Source organism: Humulus lupulus, chromosome 7 (genome assembly GCF_963169125.1).
Source record: "Humulus lupulus chromosome 7, drHumLupu1.1, whole genome shotgun sequence".
NCBI lineage: Eukaryota > Viridiplantae > Streptophyta > Magnoliopsida > Rosales > Cannabaceae > Humulus > Humulus lupulus.
The window spans coordinates 152,151,557-152,170,729 of record NC_084799.1 but is presented as its reverse complement, the minus strand read 5'-3'; positions in this window follow the sequence as shown (position 1 = coordinate 152,170,729).

Below are 19,173 nucleotides of genomic sequence, written 5' to 3'. Positions count from 1 at the left end.
TATCAGTTACATTCCAACTCTTCTTTTAGAAGTTTCTAATTCATCCCCAACAAACACTAATATTTCCAGCCACTTGTATAACAACCTTGAGGCATGTAATTCATATCTAAATCTTTTCTAGAAGATACGCAACACCAAACTCTTTCAGCTCATTATGTAACCAAGAGCGAGGATGATCAAGTCAATCGGTCACCTCCAAGGAACTATCCTCGGGCTTCAAATGTAACAAGACATTCCAGTCTTCCATTCTCTAATCTTGGGCAATCCCTAATCGACCCTAATGTACTGAACAATTTCATATAGATAACGTGCCCTTGTCTGGCATCTTTCCAGTTGGCGTCGCCTGCATCTGGTGCATACTGATTAATCTTCACTAAGCCTCATCACTGCCCTGATGGCTATCCTGTAAACTATACCCCTTCCTGTCAAAACCAAGAGACAAAGAACTGTCAGGGGCTCTTTTATTCCGATTATTGAGTATCTGCCCTGACAAAGTTCAACCAATGGGAACACCCTCATCCGCATTTTTTGCCCTTCGACACTCACGCTCCATACTGCATTCCTTATATACCATGGCTGTCCCTGCTGCCCAAGCACTGATGAAAACCTCATGCACCGGAGCGGCCCTAATGCCCTGGGTCATCCTAGAGTTCAATCCCTAAATGATTCATCATCTCTGGCTACATCTACTTATATCAATCTCCCAAACGAATCGACCAACCCACTAGCTCATTGACATACATTCATTGCCTTACCATTCTCAAACAAGTTCATAAACTTATTAATCTCTGTAACTCAGTCTACACCTTTATAATCTCTTTATTGAATCACTGCCTGAATTCCTCTTAACCCTTTACAACAGCATCTTGGGTCAGAGTACTACTTTCGGGCATTCTTCTGCCACAACCACTTAGCGCCACCATTTTTTCACGACCTATCACCTTCATGTAATCAAGGATGGGACTAGCTATGCTCATCCTCCAATCAATTTCGGGGTACATCCAAAACTTCCTCATAACCAGGGAGTAATGTTGCCTAAAGCTTTCCCTATAGCACTCTTGACTATCTATACCTTTAAGTCAACCAACACTGGCACCCCTACTGTTACACTATACAAAGCAGCTCTTTTCCCAGAAGAACCCGCTGCTTAACCCATCTAGTCTCCTCTATCACACCTCACAGCTTACCCACTTACCAGCGAATGTTTGTTGTGACCTTCAAGGGCAGATGGTGGGTTCCAATCCCTATTTATCATCTGCAACCCCTACCATATCATTACCAAGTCCATTTAACTATTCCGAGCACAAACAATCTGAATTCACCCACCATTACTAACTAAACCCCTCAGCTCGATGTTCATATCTAGAACCATTCCACGAGCAAATCCAAACAATCATAATAACCATACACATAAAGCATAACAAACACTAGTCTACGCTATTATGCATTAGCTAACAAATTCATTGCTACTAAATGTAATCATGTTCATCATGCTTCCCATATACTAACAAACAGATTAAGCATTTAAATTCAATTTAGACAATTAACCACATGTAATCAATATAGTAACCATTAACAAAACATTCATCCACATGCAATAGCAATGCTAATAAGCACGCCTCAATATCACCACACAGCAGTCAATGGCCAGGCCCTATCAGAATCTCATGCTCCCTATTAACCATACAAATTAATGCATTCATATTCTATTCAAACACTTAAGCATATAATCTCATATATTCAATTACGAAACCCTGAGTCGAGCTTGTCTTTAGCGGCAAGTGTACATGTCCAGCCAGTCTTCAGGAACCCTTAAACCTAGACCGCTCTGATACCAAGTTGTAACGCCCCAGATAACCAAAGCCATTACACTGTGTATTTTAAACAGTGCAGGACTTACTAACCAAGTCATTGAAAACGTGATCCTATAATCATAAACAGGTTAAGTTTAAAAGATTTTGGTCATAAACAAATAATCTTCATTAAAATAATTATTTAGCACATGGGATCCCAAAATAGGCACTACTACAAAATTGACATGGGACAATGGTTTTAAACCGTCATATGGACTCTCATACGTCGGTTCTAGTACCGTCGTCCCATGCAATGTCATGCCATGTAATGCATGAAACGGCGGTTTAAATAAAAGCATCATCTCCTACCGTACATGAGACGATGGTTCCTATACAAACGTTGTCTCTTGTGGTACATGAGACAACAGTTTCTGTGCAAGCATCATCCACTGCAGTAAATGAGACGACAGTTCCTACTCAAGTGTCATCTTTCTGCAGTACATGAGATGACAATTTATGTGCAAGCATCGTCCCCTGTAATACATAAGACAACAATTTTGTGGAGACCGACATCCCATGTAGAATATGGGAATTTTTTCATTTCTTTATTTTCAACTACTATATTCATTCATAATTTCCTGTGTAATTACAACATAGTTCAGACAGAATCAATAGGCAAACAAAATAATCAATAGATCAGTATGTTCCAAAATTTAAAAATTACAAGAACAAAATATACACTTGGAATAACTATGTAAGGGATAACTAAAAACTACAATTAGTATATTTTTTAATTATGATTTCAAAAGTTACTCTAGCTATGACTCATTTTTTCTGGCTATACAGGATATAGAGTGCAGCGAGCATTCTATATCCGTTTGAGGTAATTTGGAAGGGGGCAACTTCGAAGTAGTTGGCCACCCCCTGAAAGAAGGAATGAAGAGGCAAAGTGGCTCCTGCCTCAACATGAAACCGTGACCAGGCACTGTAAGCACCTCCAGGCAGATTAGCCATTTGGTTTGGGTTAGGTTTGACTAGGGTCACTGATACGAACCACACCAACACTGTGATGAAACCCGACACCAAATATGGCACAGCCACCAAGAACACACGAAATTGGAATGGTAAACCGCGACCCTATGCTTAGCAAAGCACGAACCTTGGTATGAGGAAGACGCCACAAACGGGGATGGGAATTCCGTTTGATAAGTCAGGTTGAACGCCACAAGGAACCCCTTGATAAGTTCAATAGTTTCTTCAAGAACTCAAGAAGAAAAAAACTCACAAATTTCATTTCATCATAATCTGATTTTTCCAAATGTTTTCAAGGCCTTATATAGCCGAAAATTACATCAAGACAAGCCCCTTTGTCTTCCTAAAAACCGAAAATTAAAGACAACCTTTTGTCTTCCTAATGAAAACCGACAAATAAAGACAAGCCTTTTGTCTTCCTAATGAAAAACCGAAAAATAAAGAAAAAGGACTCTTGGACTCACACAAGTCAAGTGTTTGACTTTTCACAAAATAAACAAAGACTAAATAAAAAATACAAGATGACAAAATACAATAAGACTCATCAAACTCCTAAACTGAGTCTTTTGGCTTACGCCCTCGTCACCAGACCAACTGGAACTAGACTTGGATCTTTAGTCTTGGTGTCCTCATCATTCCCCCCCTCTTGAGAGAATTTGTCCTCAAATCTTCACCTGCATCAAAAGGACTCAAATCAGAAACATTAAAAGTAGCACTAACAGTATACTCACCTGGTAAATCGAGTTTGTAGGCATTGTCATTGATCCTTTCTAGCACTTGAAACGGACCATCTCCTCGAGGAAGCAATTTGGAACGTCTTTGTGCTGGGAATCGCTCTTTCCTCATGTGTACACATTCCCAATCACCGGGGTCAAAAACCTGCTTGTGACGACTTTTGTGAGCATCAAGTTGGTTAGTGTTTAAAAGAGCCTCCTTAACCTCACTTTTTTTTGCATAAAAATTATTCTGCTTTCTCTCTAATTTTCCCTCATTGATCGAACTCTTCTCTTTCTTTTCTCGCTCACTTGATTCAACCCTTTTCTCTCTTTGTCTCTCTTTTTTCTCACTCTCATTCATCTTTTCACTCTCCTTCTTTTGCTCACTCAATATTTTTTTATCACTCAATTTTTGCAACCTCACTTGGTCTTCATATACTTGCTTTGGCGTCAATGGAGCTAGAGTGATTGTTCGTTGATGGAACGTGAATGAGTACTTGTTGGTGAAGCCAGCATGCTGGACTCGCCGATCAAATAGCCAAGGCCTTCCTAGAAGGAGGTGTCCAGCTTGCATGGGAACCACATCGCACAATACCTCATCCTCATACTTGCCAATTCGAAATGATACCAGCACCTGTTTTGTAACCCTCACTTCACCACTATCATTCAACCACTGCAACTTGTATGGACAAGGATGTTTAAGCGTTGGGAGCCCCAGCTTCTCAACCATGGAAGAACTAGCAACGTTAGTACAACTACCTCCATCAATAATCACACTACATACCTTGTCTTTCACATGACAACGAGTGTGAAAGATGTTCTCCCGCTGCACCTCTTCTTCCTCTTCTTTTGCTTGCAAATTCAAGGCTCGTCGTGTGACTAGTGCAAGCATCTCACCAGATTCTGGCCCATACTCTTCATCATCGATAGAAGCATCTTCCAATGGTGGCATGTCAGCAAGATCATCTTCATCTTCAGAATTGAGCTCGCCACTTTCTCGAATCACCATAACTCTCTTGTTTGGACATTGGCTAGCTATGTGTCCTCGCCCCTGACATTTGAAACACTTTATCTCACTAGAACAGGACGAAGTAGGGGTTGTCTTACCTTGAGGGGTCGTGGCTGGTTTTGCTGTAAAGGATGAAGTAGGTTGGTCTTCTTCCTTCTTTGGATAGTTTGACCGCCAAGGTGTTGCACTTGAATTGTGTGGGCTCGGTCTTGGCTTTGAACTTGTACTACCCCTCTTGAGCTGCCTCTCAACTTTGATTGCCATATGCACCAAATCTTCCAATTCCACATAATGGTGTAGCTCAATTGGATTAGCAATCTCTCAGTTCAACCCATTCAAAAACCTTGCCATGGTTGCCTCCCGATCCTCTTCAACATTGGCTCTAATCATAGCCATCTCCATCTCCTTGTAATACTCATCAACACTTCTATAGCCCTGACGAAGACCCTGCAACTTAAGGTACAGATCTCGATAATAATGAGGTGGTACAAACCGTCGCCTCATCACCCTCTTCATTGCCTCCCATGTGTCAATAGGACGATCTCCACTCCGCCTCCTGTTGATGCACAACTGATCCCACCAAACAATAGCATAATCAGTAAACTCAATGGCAGCAAGTTTTACCTTCTTCATGTCGGAGTAGTTGTGACAATCAAAAACTAGCTCCATCTTCTTCTCCCACTCAAGGTATGCTTCAGGATCGCTCTTTCCCTGAAATGCAGGAATTCTCATTTTGATATTTCCCAAATAATTATCTACCTGGTTCCTAGCTTCTCTATCCCCGCCATACCTCCTATGGTTACCTGCCGACATCCTATCAAACTCATCATCAGAAATTACCCCTTCCAAATCCCCTTCATTCTCATCCTCCCTTTGGTGCATCCTATTCCTCCGTGGCCTCCGTTGTGTTCCCTCTTCTACCCTATCCAACCTCTCATGTATTTGTTCACACTCCTCCCTCAACATCCTCCTCATCTCCCCCATTAAAGCTTCAATTTGTAGATTTGGAACTGTAGGTGGTGGAGCGTCATTGCCTGCATTTCTTTCTGTATTTTGTGACATTATTAAAAATCTGCAAAAAAATAAGGTTAGAACAGTTATAGAAAAAAAAAACCTCACCACACTCCCTCACGTGTTTTCACTCAAAAAATGTCACTCAAGTCCACTCGTGTTTCACTCAACTTTGATGGCTTTTACCCTCAAATAAGCTCACACCTCTGCCTTTTTCCACTCGTATTCTTCTTTAAGACCTTTGAAAACTAATGAAACGGTGATATGGAGGTTCAAGCAGCCAATCCTACCAAACAAACCAAACGAAAACTGATGAAAAATTGGCGAAAATTGATGATTTTTGGAACACTTGTGTGGGGTTTTGGAAAAAAGGCCTCTAGACCATAGGGATCAGGAATAGAACAAATTTTTTTAAGAGGGGTTTCCAGACTCTTTTTTTTTTTTTTTAAAGGTTCGGATCCCTTTGAATTTTTCTTCTTCTTTCTTTTCTGTCTTTTCTTTCCTCTTGATCCTCAAACGCAGGTACAAGACACAAGAAAAAAAAAATCAGACTTGGATTCGAAAACAAAACAACTTGGATTTCACAAAAGAGCAAGAGATTCTCAATGCAAATTCGGATTTTCACAATGAAAAACTAGAGAAACTCACTGTCCATTCAGATTTCACAATAAAACAAGAGAAACTCGATGCCAAATCAGATTTCACAATAAAACAAATTCGGATTGTACAATAAGAACAAGAGAAAAACTCAATGCCAATTCGGATTGCACAATAAGAACAAGAGAAACTCAACCCCAATTCAGAACAAGAGAAACCCAAGGTAAAATTCGGATTTCAAAAGCAAAGCAAGAGAAACTCAATGAAAATTCGGATTTCACAATAAGAACTAGAGAAAACCAATGAAAAGTCAGATTCCACAAGTAGAACAAGATAAAACTCAAAGCCCTAATTCACGTTAAGAACCCTAATTCATGATTTCAGAAATGAAAAGAAAACAAAATAGGGGATTACAAAGGAATTGAAACTTTGTGTAGACTAGTTTCGGATTTCAAGGGATTTCACAAAGAAATAATGGAAACTTTGGAAATAAAGAAATAATTGAAACAAGGAAACAATTGAAATAAGGAAATCAACAAGCTCTAGAATAGTTTCAGATTTCTCAACAAATAAGGGAAACAAGGAAACAATTGAAACAAGGAAATTAACAAGCTCTAGAATAGAAAAAACACGACTAGATGAACACGAATTGAATATAGGAACACGAATTGATTTTTTTTTTTTTTCAGAAATCCTAATATAATAACACGAACTGAATAGAAAAAAATGAAAAAGGATAGGCCAAACCGGATGATCCTAAGCTCTGATACCAACTGATACGAACCACACCAACACTGTGATGAAACCCGACACCAAATATGGCACAGCCACCAAGAACACACGAAATTGGAATGGTAAACCGCGACCCTATGCTTAGCAAAGCACGAACCTTGGTATGAGGAAGACGCCACAAACGGGGATGGGAATTCCGTTTGATAAGTCAGGTTGAACGCCACAAGGAACCCCTTGATAAGTTCAATAGTTTCTTCAAGAACTCAAGAAGAAAAAAACTCACAAATTTCATTTCATCATAATCTGATTTTTCCAAATGTTTTCAAGGCCTTATATAGCCGAAAATTACATCAAGACAAGCCCCTTTGTCTTCCTAAAAACCGAAAATTAAAGACAACCTTTTGTCTTCCTAATGAAAACCGACAAATAAAGACAAGCCTTTTGTCTTCCTAATGAAAAACCGAAAAATAAAGAAAAAGGACTCTTGGACTCACACAAGTCAAGTGTCTGACTTTTCACAAAATAAACAAAGACTAAATAAAAAATACAAGATGACAAAATACAATAAGACTCATCAAACTCCTAAACTGAGTCTTTTGGCTTACGCCCTCGTCACCAGACCAACTGGAACTAGACTTGGATCTTTAGTCTTGGTGTCCTCATCAGTCACCCCTGTCAGATTGTATTTATTTAAGTAGTTGGCGATCATCCTGATCGTCACCCTACTCTCAGCGACAACATGCCACTCGACATCCGGCTGAGTAGCGTGTCGAGGGCGGGCATGCCTTTGCACATTTGGGTCAGGAATATTTTTGTCTCGACCACTGGTCGAGGGAGCATCAACCATAGGCTAATGAGAAGTGTGGGGAGTTTTTCTTTTTCAATCTTTAGTTTTGGTGCGAGCCATATTTTGGGTCGGAACTGGGGAAGTGTTTAGGTTAAGGCAAGAAAAAGGAATATCTGATATTAGAGTCGAAGGTTGTTCTTCGTCTTCAAGCAGTTGAACTAAGAGATCGTCGTCGATGGGTCTTTCTCCTCCCCACGGGTCTTGCATATGAACTGCAAACAGACAAAGGAGGAGATAAGACGCACAGCCTGGGAACTTATGTTGAAAGTTGGAATAACGTTGCTCGCGTCTATCGACCAGCAGCATTCTAACCGAAACACTAAGTTTTATGCTAGCAATTTGAAAAACATATCAAAAAGTGGAAGTAAAAAGTTTTCTGAGAAAAAGCTTTTTCAACTCCAAAGGGGCAGGAAAAACTCAGTTTTTCAACTTGCCTAAAAATCAAATTTTTACGTCGATTTTATGCCCTAAACCTATGATCCTAACTATCAAACTAATTCTTAACTTATATAGAGCAAAAATACACTACCCTGTCAAGCATCAACATCGTATACAGAATCCCCACAAATTTCTACTCAAGAACGCAAGAAGTTTCTGAACTCAAAAGCAATATGCATGGCATCTCAAAGAGTTTAAAAGACGAAGAAAATTACCTGGATGAAGATTGGAGATTCTGAAATGGGACGGCTTGGAGTTTGCAAATAAAGAACCTTAAAGCAAAGTGATGGGAGGCCTTCGAAGTTCTGGGTTGGAGTTCTTGAAAATTTTTGGCCAGAAATGGCGAGTAAAAGGTTGAAAGGTGAATGAGAGGGTTACTTATCAAAGCATGGGGGAGTGTAACAGCCGTCGTGATGGTTTCTTGAAAACTGAAAAGGCTTGATTAGACATGATTAGGTCATGGTTTTCAAAAACGCACGAGGGCTCTGACATATTTCGTGGGGCATATGAAAGGTTGTTTTCCTAAGTTTACTTATTGCTAGTCGCAATAAATAAACTTGGGGGGGCAAATGTTATCCAAAGAATAGGCGTGGATGACGTGGCTGACATTTTTAACACGCGGTTGACACCTAGCAAAGGTTCTGTTCGACTATCGACCAGGGAGGTTCCCCTAGCGTAACATTTGGACTTTATATACGACCAGCTTGGTCGTATACTCCATATATTTTGAGAAGATCTTATTCAATTATAACGATATCCGAGATTATCTCCCATAATTCCTGAGTATCCGATTATTTAGGAAATAATATCTGTAACAAATTTATGTAATCCTCCTTGAGCCTATAAATAGAGAAGAAATAGCTCAAGGAGGGGACTTTTTTTGGCTGATTTAAGTTTATGCTTTACAAGAGAATTAGGACTATTATCTTACGATTGTATTATTCATCCTTCTAAGGCTTGTGAGTTTTTGTTACTTTGATCGGATGGAATAGGTAGTTAATAAAAGTCTATGACGTTTTATTAATTGAGATGTTTCTCTATTTAACTAAGTGAATATTGGTGACTCTCGCCTATGGGGACACATGGATTCATGGCTAGTTAAAGTACATAAGAAATAGAAGATAAGTGTTTTAGTATTTTGCTTATCTCAAAACATTTTGTATGTTATGCTATTTCTAAAAATTTAATGAATACATGTTTGTTAAGCAATGCGTTGATTCTCTACTTAGTTGATAATCGTAGCTCTAGGCTTTCCACCTCATACTCTCTCTAATTTCTAAAATGTTACTCTATGGTGAGAACCTCACGAAATGTGATACGAACCACACCAACGATTGTGGTGAAACCCGACACCAAATATGGCAGCCACCAAGAACACACGAAATGGGAATGAAGAACCGCGACCCAATGCTTAGCCAAGCACGAACCTTGGTATGAGGAAGATGTCACAAACGGGGATGGGAATCCGTTTGATAAGTCAGGTTGAACGCCACAAGGAACCCCTTGATAAGTTCTAATAGTTTCTTCAAGAACTCAAGAAGAAAAACTCACAAATTTCATTTCATCATAATCTCCTTTCCCAAACGTTTACAAGGCCTAATATAGCCGAAAATTACATCAAAGACAAGCCCCTTTGTCTTCCTAATGAAAAACCGAAAATTACATCAAGACAAGCCCCTTTGTCTTCCTAATGAAAACCGAAAATTACAAAAAAAAAAAGACTATTGGACTCACACAAGTCAAGTGTTTGACTTTTCACAAAATAAACAAAGACTAAATAAAAAACGTGATTAAAATAAAAAATACAAGATGACAAAATGTAATAAGACTCATTACAAGAAGCTAAATATTGATCAAGCTCCTAAACTGGTGTCCTCATCATTCCTCCCCTCTTGACTTGGATCAACTGGAACTTGACTTGGATCTTTAGTCTTGGTGTCCTCATCAAAATGTTTGTCCAACATAAACATGGTGTTGATTATGGACAACATCGAGTTCGTGATAATCAAAGATATTCCTATTTTTCCTATGCAACGATCACCAAATCCTTCATTGTTGATGGTGGTTCGAGCTAAGGAAAGAATGATAATACTACTAAACAAGCTCAAGGAGAAGATGCTTTAAGCTTCTTCTTCGAAGAGCAAGAGAGGAAGAAATTCATACAAAAAGAACAGAAGTCCACTGGCAAGGCACCAAATGCTGCAAAGCATCTTGGAGCAGGGCCTGATTATAAGTACACAAAAAAAGGGTGTTTCCAATTGCAAGGAGACTGGGAATTGGAACAAGGTTGCCCAGCACTCAAGGCATATGGAACCCAAAATAATTAAATTTGTCTTAGATGCATGTGATTTTAGAGGATGATACTTCGGTTTTGGATCGCTGAATCAAAATCTACTAACACATGCATGTACCTTTTTACACCTTTTTAGCATTGGGAAAGCCATGAAGGATAAAAAGTCACAGCTTGGAATCCATCAAGGGTTGTTCGTATCAAACAAGACAAAATAATAAGCTTGAATGAAGTTTGGAAATAAATATATTGTTTTAAGACAATGTTTATTTTATTCTGATTTTCAATGGAAATTTTAATTTCAGTTTTTCTTATTACATCAACAACAATTTGTAGTTACTTTCACAAGTAATAAAATCCTATTTCTTTAAATGGATGTGAATTGTGGGGTGGATTGATGAAAAATGTGCTAAACCTATTGCAACTAAACGAACCCTATGTTCTAAATAATGAGTTACAAGATAGCTAATTCTAGGACCGTTAAACGACAAAATGTCAATAACGTTAGAAATGACGTACCTTTGGCATTTTCTCTTTGGTCATATTTGCTATGATAGGATTCAAAGACTAACAAAGCTGGGCCTTTGAGGGAACTCACCTAGGGTGACCTACTTGATTGTGAATCTAGTCTCGAGGGCACAATGACAAAGCGTCCATTCTCTGTGATAGGAGAAAGGGCCAAAGAACCACTAGGGCTAGTAGGTTCAAATGTCTGGGGACATATGAATGTTCAAGAGAGGGGTGGTTATGAGTATTTCATCACCTTCATCGACGATTGCTCTATAGACTCATGTAAGTACCTAAAGCATAGGAATTATGTGAATTTGTTAAGAAGTTCAAAGAATTCATTGCTATGGCTTTAAAACCATATTAGGTAAAACATTAAAGATCTTGCGATCTGATTGGGGTGGAGGATATTTGGATAATCAGAACCAAGATCATAATTGAACTTGGAGAATTGTCTAAAGCAACTATCCCAAGGACTTCGCAACAGAACAGTGTTGCTGAGCGGTGTGAATTGCATGTTTATGAAAATGTGTGTTCTATGATAAGCTATTCAACTCTACTAACTTCTTACCTAGATTTAGACTGCATGTGACATTTTTTAAAATGTAGTGTCGTCTCAAAAGCTTTCTCCAAGACACCACTAGAATTATGAAATGGTCGTGAACCTGGTTTACGTCATTATTGAATTTGGGGGTGTCCTGTTTATGTCCTGAGGAAAAAGATAGGAAAGCTAGAACAACGAACTGAGGTTTGCTTATTTGATGGCCATTCTAAAGGTACTCAGGCTGGTCTGTTTTATAGTCCAGTAGACAAGAAAGTGTTTGGCTCTACAAATGCTACTTTTCTGGATAACGACTACATAATGAATTTCAAGTCTTGTAGCAAAATAGTATTCAATGGAAAAATGATAAACTATTGTTCCATCCTCACTGACGCAAGTCGATGAAAACAAGGTAGATTTAGAAACCACTAATCCAAGTCAGAAAGTTACGATGCCTCGTCATAGTGAGAGGGTTTCTCGGAACCTAGCACCTATGATATGGATAGTAAAACCCACAAGTTGGTTGGGGACACAAGTAACAATGATTCGTTGGCCTTTAAATAGGCAATGGGTAAGTTTGAAAGGGATCTTTTACTCGAAGCCAAGTACCAGGAAATAAAATCTAAGTACTCTTAATTTGTCTGAGATCTTGTAGATGTGCCATTGGACTTTAGGCCCATGGGGTGCAAGTGGATCTATAAGAAGAAGAAAGGAGCTAATGGAAAGGTCGAGACATTAAAGGCTCGACTCGTGGGAAAGAGAGAAACTTGACTTAGAGAAAACTTTTTCTCTGGTAGCCATGTTAAAATTCATTTAGTATACTCTTATCCATAGCCATGACTCTTGATTAAGAGATAAGGCAAATGGACATAAAAAAAAGCATTTTTAATGGCTATCTTGATGAGACCATAAACATGGATAAATCAGAAGGATTTAAAATAGTTGGATAAGAAAGTCGGCAAGTTGAGTAGGTCAATCTATGGACTTAAACAAGCTTCGCGCTCCTGGAACTTTAGGTTAAATGAAAAAATTAAGACCTGAGGTTTTGAACAAGCCCTTGTGTTTGATAACTTAGGGAAAAAGACATTGTGGTGTTTGAACAAACATTATAGATGATATCTTATTCATTGGAAACAATGTCAAGAAATTATCAAACATAAAGAACTAGCTAGAAACGAAATTTCGAATTTCGTTGTAGCAAGTCGTGTTCTTGGTATCCAGAACATTAGGGAAATAAATAACTGAATTTTGGCTTTAACTCAAGCGACCTACTTTTGTAACGACCCAAATTCGCTAATAAGGCTTAAGGGCCTTGATTAGTGTGCCGGGAGGGCATAAATGGGATTTGAGTGAATAGTATTTATTTGAATGAGATATTATGTCATTAATAGTGCTTAAATGATATTATATGATAATTGATGATATTATGTGATAATATGAAATAGACATGTTGTATGTGAGAACCACATTATTATGTGGATAATTCTGCAGCCGACGACTCGAGGCGATCCACGGGCTAGATAGCGGGAAAAGTCACAACGGGGCATTATAATTGACTTTGGACAAGTCAAGGAGTATTTTAGGTATCGGGTAGTGATTCAGACTATCGGGTGATGAAAATAAATAATTGGAGATATATTTGAGGTTAGAATGTCTAGGCGGGATTATTGGGGGATTTTACCGTTTTGCCCTCGGGGACGTTTCCGGCACCCTGAGCTTTGAGATTAGTCTAATAACTTAAGGATATACTTGGAAGACTTTAGAAAATACTGGACACAGGAAGTATAAACCGACTCTTTTTCTCTCTTCTCTCTCCTAAGGAAGAACAACTCTGAGTTTTCAAGAGAATCAAGCTGAATATTTGGGAATTGAAGGGAGTAATTTGGAGGATTAGCTCAGGGACTGATCAAGGATTGAAATAGAGCCAAGGTAAGCTTTGAATTTTCGTTTCTATGGTTGGGAATTTTGAGAAAATGGCTGAGTTTTATGGTTGTGGTTTTGGTATTCAAGGTTGGATTTGAGGCTGGAATCTTTGAAGTTAGGTCAGGGAACTCTTGGAGAAGTGATTCTACAACTGAGGTAAGGTTCAATTTAAGGTTTGATGGTTGAATTTTAGAGTTTCCATGGCTGGGTTTTGTGTTTTAAGTTAGGAAGTTTCAGTAATTGAAATGGGTCTCTAATGAGTTTCTAGCTTAGGTTTCAGCTGGGTTGAGTTGTTGGGATCTTGTGGGAAGTCTTTGGATAATTGAGTTGTAGATTTGGGGTGGTTTTGAGTGAGTTTGCATGAGGTTTGGGAGTTAAAAATGGTGGTTTTTCTGGGTTCGAAGGGGTCGGGCCGCGGCATAGTTCTTGGTGAGCCGCGGCCCTTGGAAGTTGAGTTGTGCTGAGGAAGGAGGGTGGGCCGCGGCATGGCCTAAGGAATGCCGCGACCCTTACCTATTTTTGTGCCCATGGAGGGTTCTGTCTGGGGCCATGTCGCGGCCCTTAAGGGATTTTGGGATTTTGAGATTTTAGGCTTAGGAATTTAACCTAGGGTGCCCGGGATTGAATCTTTTACCATATTTGGTGAAGTTCAATGTTCCGAGGACTAGAACTTGGTTTAGAAACTCATTTAAGATTGTTAATGGTATCCTTCATCATGGTTGTGACTAGGTGCTAAGCTAGGGCTCGGGGATCGGATCGCGCTCAAGGAGTATCGCTCGTAACTAATTCATCTAGAAGCAAAGGTAAGAAAACTACACCCGGTTGAATATTTGAACGGGACTAAGGGCTCCCTGATATATATGATTGAAAGAATGGTATTATGCCATGTAAATTGTAAACCAACGGCCTAAGTGTGCCACGGTTAACTTGTGCAATTGGCACGGCTCGGACACTGGTATCCGAGGACAGCTTATTATGCACTGAGCTCGGTTTAAGCGGGCTGGAGTCAGTGGGTTAAACAGAGGGCGCGACCTAAGGTGTCAGCCCTAGTACTTGTGTTAGTTGATTGTTATATATGGCTATAATTGTGATTAGTGAGATTGTTAAATATTCTAAGTATAGATGAGGTCATTTGTACCTTGAAGTATGCTTATATGTTATGGATTGAATACTTGAACATGTTTACTAGAATATTTGTTTGATAATATTGTATATGCTGTGTATGTTGTTTTCTTACTGGGCCTTGGCTCACGGGTGCTGCGTGGTTCAGGTAAAGGCAAGGGCAAGACTGATCAACCCTGATTGGAGAGCTCTGCAAGGTGACTGTACATGTCAGGCCGCTCAACCGCCATGGTTGAGGAGATTACAGGGACAAGAGGACCAGAACCTTGTATTTTGCCTTAGTATGGCTAATGTTTACTCTTAACCGCTGAATTTTGTAAACCAACTTTTAAACATTGTACTTTTGGGGATCCCTTCTGTAAATGGTTTATAATCTATAAAATGTTTCTTTTGTGGCCAAAATCTCTTTTAGCCCTAGAACACTTTAGCTAATGACACGTTTTGAGTAAATGACTTGATTAGCAAGTCTCACACTTTTATAAACACACAGTGTAGCGGTCTTGGCTATCTAGGGCGTTACAACTTTAGTGAGGTGCTTGGTCGTTACTCTGTTACAAATTCTGAGAAAGGATGTTTAACATCTTGACATGAAGTTTATTTTTCTAAGCAGCAGTCTCCACAGACTCCTCAAGAGAAAAAAAAAGATGTAACGAATTCCTTATGCATTTGCAATTTGAAGTCTAATGCATACTATGTTGTGTGTTGTGGCTGGAGATTTGCTATGCAGTGGGAGTGGTGAGCAAGTATTAGTAAAACCTTGGAAATGAACAATAGAAGGAGGTTAGTATCTTTGATGGACTAGAGACTATATGTTAATCTTTTCAGGTGGATCTTTGAACCTGTTAGGCTACACAGATTCATATTTTAGAATGATGTTGATGACAAGAAGTCTACTTCTGGAAAATGTGTTTAGTCTTGGGGGTGGAGCTATGATTTGGAGAAGCGATAGGTTGTCTGCCATCTCAGTAGCTGTGATTTGGAGAAGCGTTAGGCTATCTGCAATTTCAGAATCCACCTTGGAGGCTGAGTACATAGTTGCATCTATGGCGGCTAAGGAAATAGTTTGACTAAGGAAGTTCTATACGGGTCTCGGTGTTATTCTAGAAAAGGATAAACCACTCATTTTGTCTAGTGATAGTAAGGCAATATCGAATTCGAAAGAGCCTTGAAGCTACAAAAGAGCAAAGCATATAGAGAGAAAGTACCACATTATCGAGGATGTGTGGCGAAGGCGTGAAGTGAAGGTGATGAAGATAGCATTGGAGGGCAATCTTTCATATCCCTTTACAAAGATATAAGCAGAGAGCATAATTAATTGTGAAGCATCTAGAATGCATGGTTTTGAGAAACATGTCCCATTTGTTTTAAAAGGGCAAGTGGGAGTTTGTTGGGTTTTATACCCTTATAAAACCATGTCAGACATGTAGCATGATTTCATATTATCAATAAAAGTAGTATAAATCATTTAGTTTGACAACCGTGTTGCTTGCTTGTTTTATTACATGATTATTGAAATAATACAAACATTTATAAAATCCCAAACATATGGATAGTTACAATTATAGTGACTAGGTCACAGTGGATTATAGTTGTAATTATATGTTCAAAAGAACGACTCCTAAGATTCAGTGCATTGGATTTTAACTGATTAGGCAATCTACGATATGATCTACTTACACATTTGGGGTGTGATGTCTTGTCCAAGGAATCGACCAAGTAGATAAGATCGGATGTATTCAGTTACATCAGACTAAGACCGATATTAATTATTGATTGATAAATAAGTATCGTTGTTATCAAATCTAATCAATGTCACAACGTTGACCATAGGTTAAGTCGATCTTAATTTTGAATGATAATATTCTGCTAATTATATTATTTAAATCTTTTGATTTGTTCGTTACCAGCTTACCCTACGATCTAGCCCATACTTACATCTTGGAGATTTAGTAGTGTAATTGAGTGGGAGTATTATTCATAGATATGAAATCTATAACTTCTGTATGAGAAGTGAAAATATGATTTCCTTAATTGCTTTGTTCAAAAGGTTAAATGATTGAGATCTCATTTTTGTGATTAAGTTCACGAAAATATCATTTATAAGGAATTTAGTGGGAGTTAATGATAAAATACTGATGAGGGGTAAAACGGTAATATGCACCCATCTCGTTAGTAAGTCATCGATAGAGGATTGACTAACTGTAATGGTTATAACAATAGATAACGTATTTATGGTTTGGGAAATACGTTCTATGAATTCAAGAGTTCAATTCCGAGTCTATAATAGAGTCATGAGGAATTAATAAGATAGTGAAATTATTCATAAATAAATTCATGGTAACTTATTGGAGCTTGATTTCATGGATCCATGGTCCTCGCATCACCTTTGAGTAAATAATTTAGAATGTCTCAATTAATTGATTTAATTGTCAATTATAATTTTTTAAAGTTGACTAGGTCAATTTTGGAAAATTTATAGATATATGAGATTTAGAGAATAAAATAAAATCTTTGGGTAAATCTATTAATATTGATAAATTGGTGTCAATATAAATAACTAATATTAAATCAAGTTTCAAATTATAATTAGTTAATTTGAATAATGATTTAACTAATTAATTAGTTAAAAAAAATAAAAAGGTTTTGAATTTAGACCCAATTGGGATTTAAATTCAAAACAAAGAGATTGGGCCCAAGTCCATTTATGGCAGCCCAAGACTTTTATTTTTGTTTATTATTTTTAATTAATTTAAATTTAAATAAAGTCTATTAAGTTACCTATATAAGGAATATGATATCTAGGGTTTTTCATAAGGAAGTGAGTTTCAGTTGATTGGTAAGTGAAAACCTAGACAATCTAACCTTTCTTGGCCACTCTATCTTCTTCTTCTCTTCAAGATATCTATCTCATATGTTGAGAACCAGCCCACATATAACGCCCTACTTCCTTAGAGTCGTTACTAAGTGAGTTTAAAACGTGCTTTTAACTCGCTAATCGAGGTTTTAAGGTAAATTGTAATTAAATCATAAACAGAGACATAAACTTAGAAAATAAATCCATTTACTGAAAATCATAAATCAATTAACATTTGCGATCCCAAAATACTGTTTATAAATATTTACAACTCAAAATATATACTTTAAGTCGACTAAACGACAAAATAGGGTTCTTTACAAACAACTCCCAAAAGAACCCCTGGCTGTGGCAGCCGGGTAGACCAGACACGTACGCGCGTGTCACGCTCTCCATACTCATGGTCGGTTGACTTTCTCCTTGCCCTTACCTGCACCACAGAGCACCCATGAGCCAAAGCCCAGCAAGAAAACTCCACATAAACAGATAACATATGCATATGAACCATTTAGCATACAACCAATTTGTCAACAAGCTAAACACATACGACCATGCCGTCTCAGGCGCTTTACCAGGCCCTGAGTTGCAGTCTACACCGTAAGGATATCCCAGGTATCCTTTAGGGTCTTACCCTGGCAACTCGCACTCCACGTGCTAAACGTTGCTCCCGGCCCCTTGCCATTCTCGGCCTTCGCCGTTTCCGGCCTTCGCCATTCCCGGCCTTGGCCGTTCCCGACCCTTGTAATCACTCACACATATATGCGTACACAGCAAAATTAAAACATAACTTAAACATATACTAACACAATCAATGAGCTACACCCAACACATAATCACATAGGGTCGTGCCCTGCAACACAACTATGGGGCCTCGCCCTGCTCTATGGGTACAACAGCTTTCTTACCTGTGTCCCGAGCCTCTTGAGCACTGAATCCTCGAGCACGATCCTCTAGTCCGAGCCTCACCGAGAACCTCTGGAAAGATCTTGGCCTAAGCTTGACTCTAGTTGCCACAAACTTAGCTTGAACTCCTTCTTTGATCTCAAGAAACTCAACTCCAATCTCAGCCCTAGACCCCTTCTTCCTTTCTTTCTTGCTTCTTCTCAAACATTCAGCATAATTCTTGAATTTGTCTAAGTGTAGAGAAACGTGAATGACTATCCTTCAGCCAAGGTTATCCCTTCCTAAAGCCTAATTACCCAACTACCCTCATTTCTATTTTAGTCTCTAACTAACCCTTAAGGCACTTTAGTCCTTTCCTTAATCCCTTGCAAAAATATCACTTTCATACTCAAAGTAACTATCCTTAAGAGTTACCTATAGTTACCCAAGTTACTAAAATACCATTAACCATTAATTAAAAGTCCCCAACTAAGTTTATAATAATCCTGTTGTGACTTTAAGCGGAATGACTTTCTAGGACCATCTTGGAACGTGCATCACAGATAAATCACAATTATATCAACAATATCACATATATTACATTTATGCCCTCAACGGGCTAAGATTACCAACTCGCCCTTAACAGCCAAATGGGGCCCACATGCATATTTATTTCACCTAAACATGCATTCTAACCACATATTCAATAAATTCATATAGATTAATACAGTATAACAATTATTGCCCTCCAGGCACAGTAATCAAGGCTCCAAGCCTTATTAGCAAATTTGGGTCGCTACACTACACCAGTTTTAGGTTGATCAAAGGCTTGGTGAGGAAGACTGTGTTGCTGATCTTGTTCAATTTCTTGATAATACT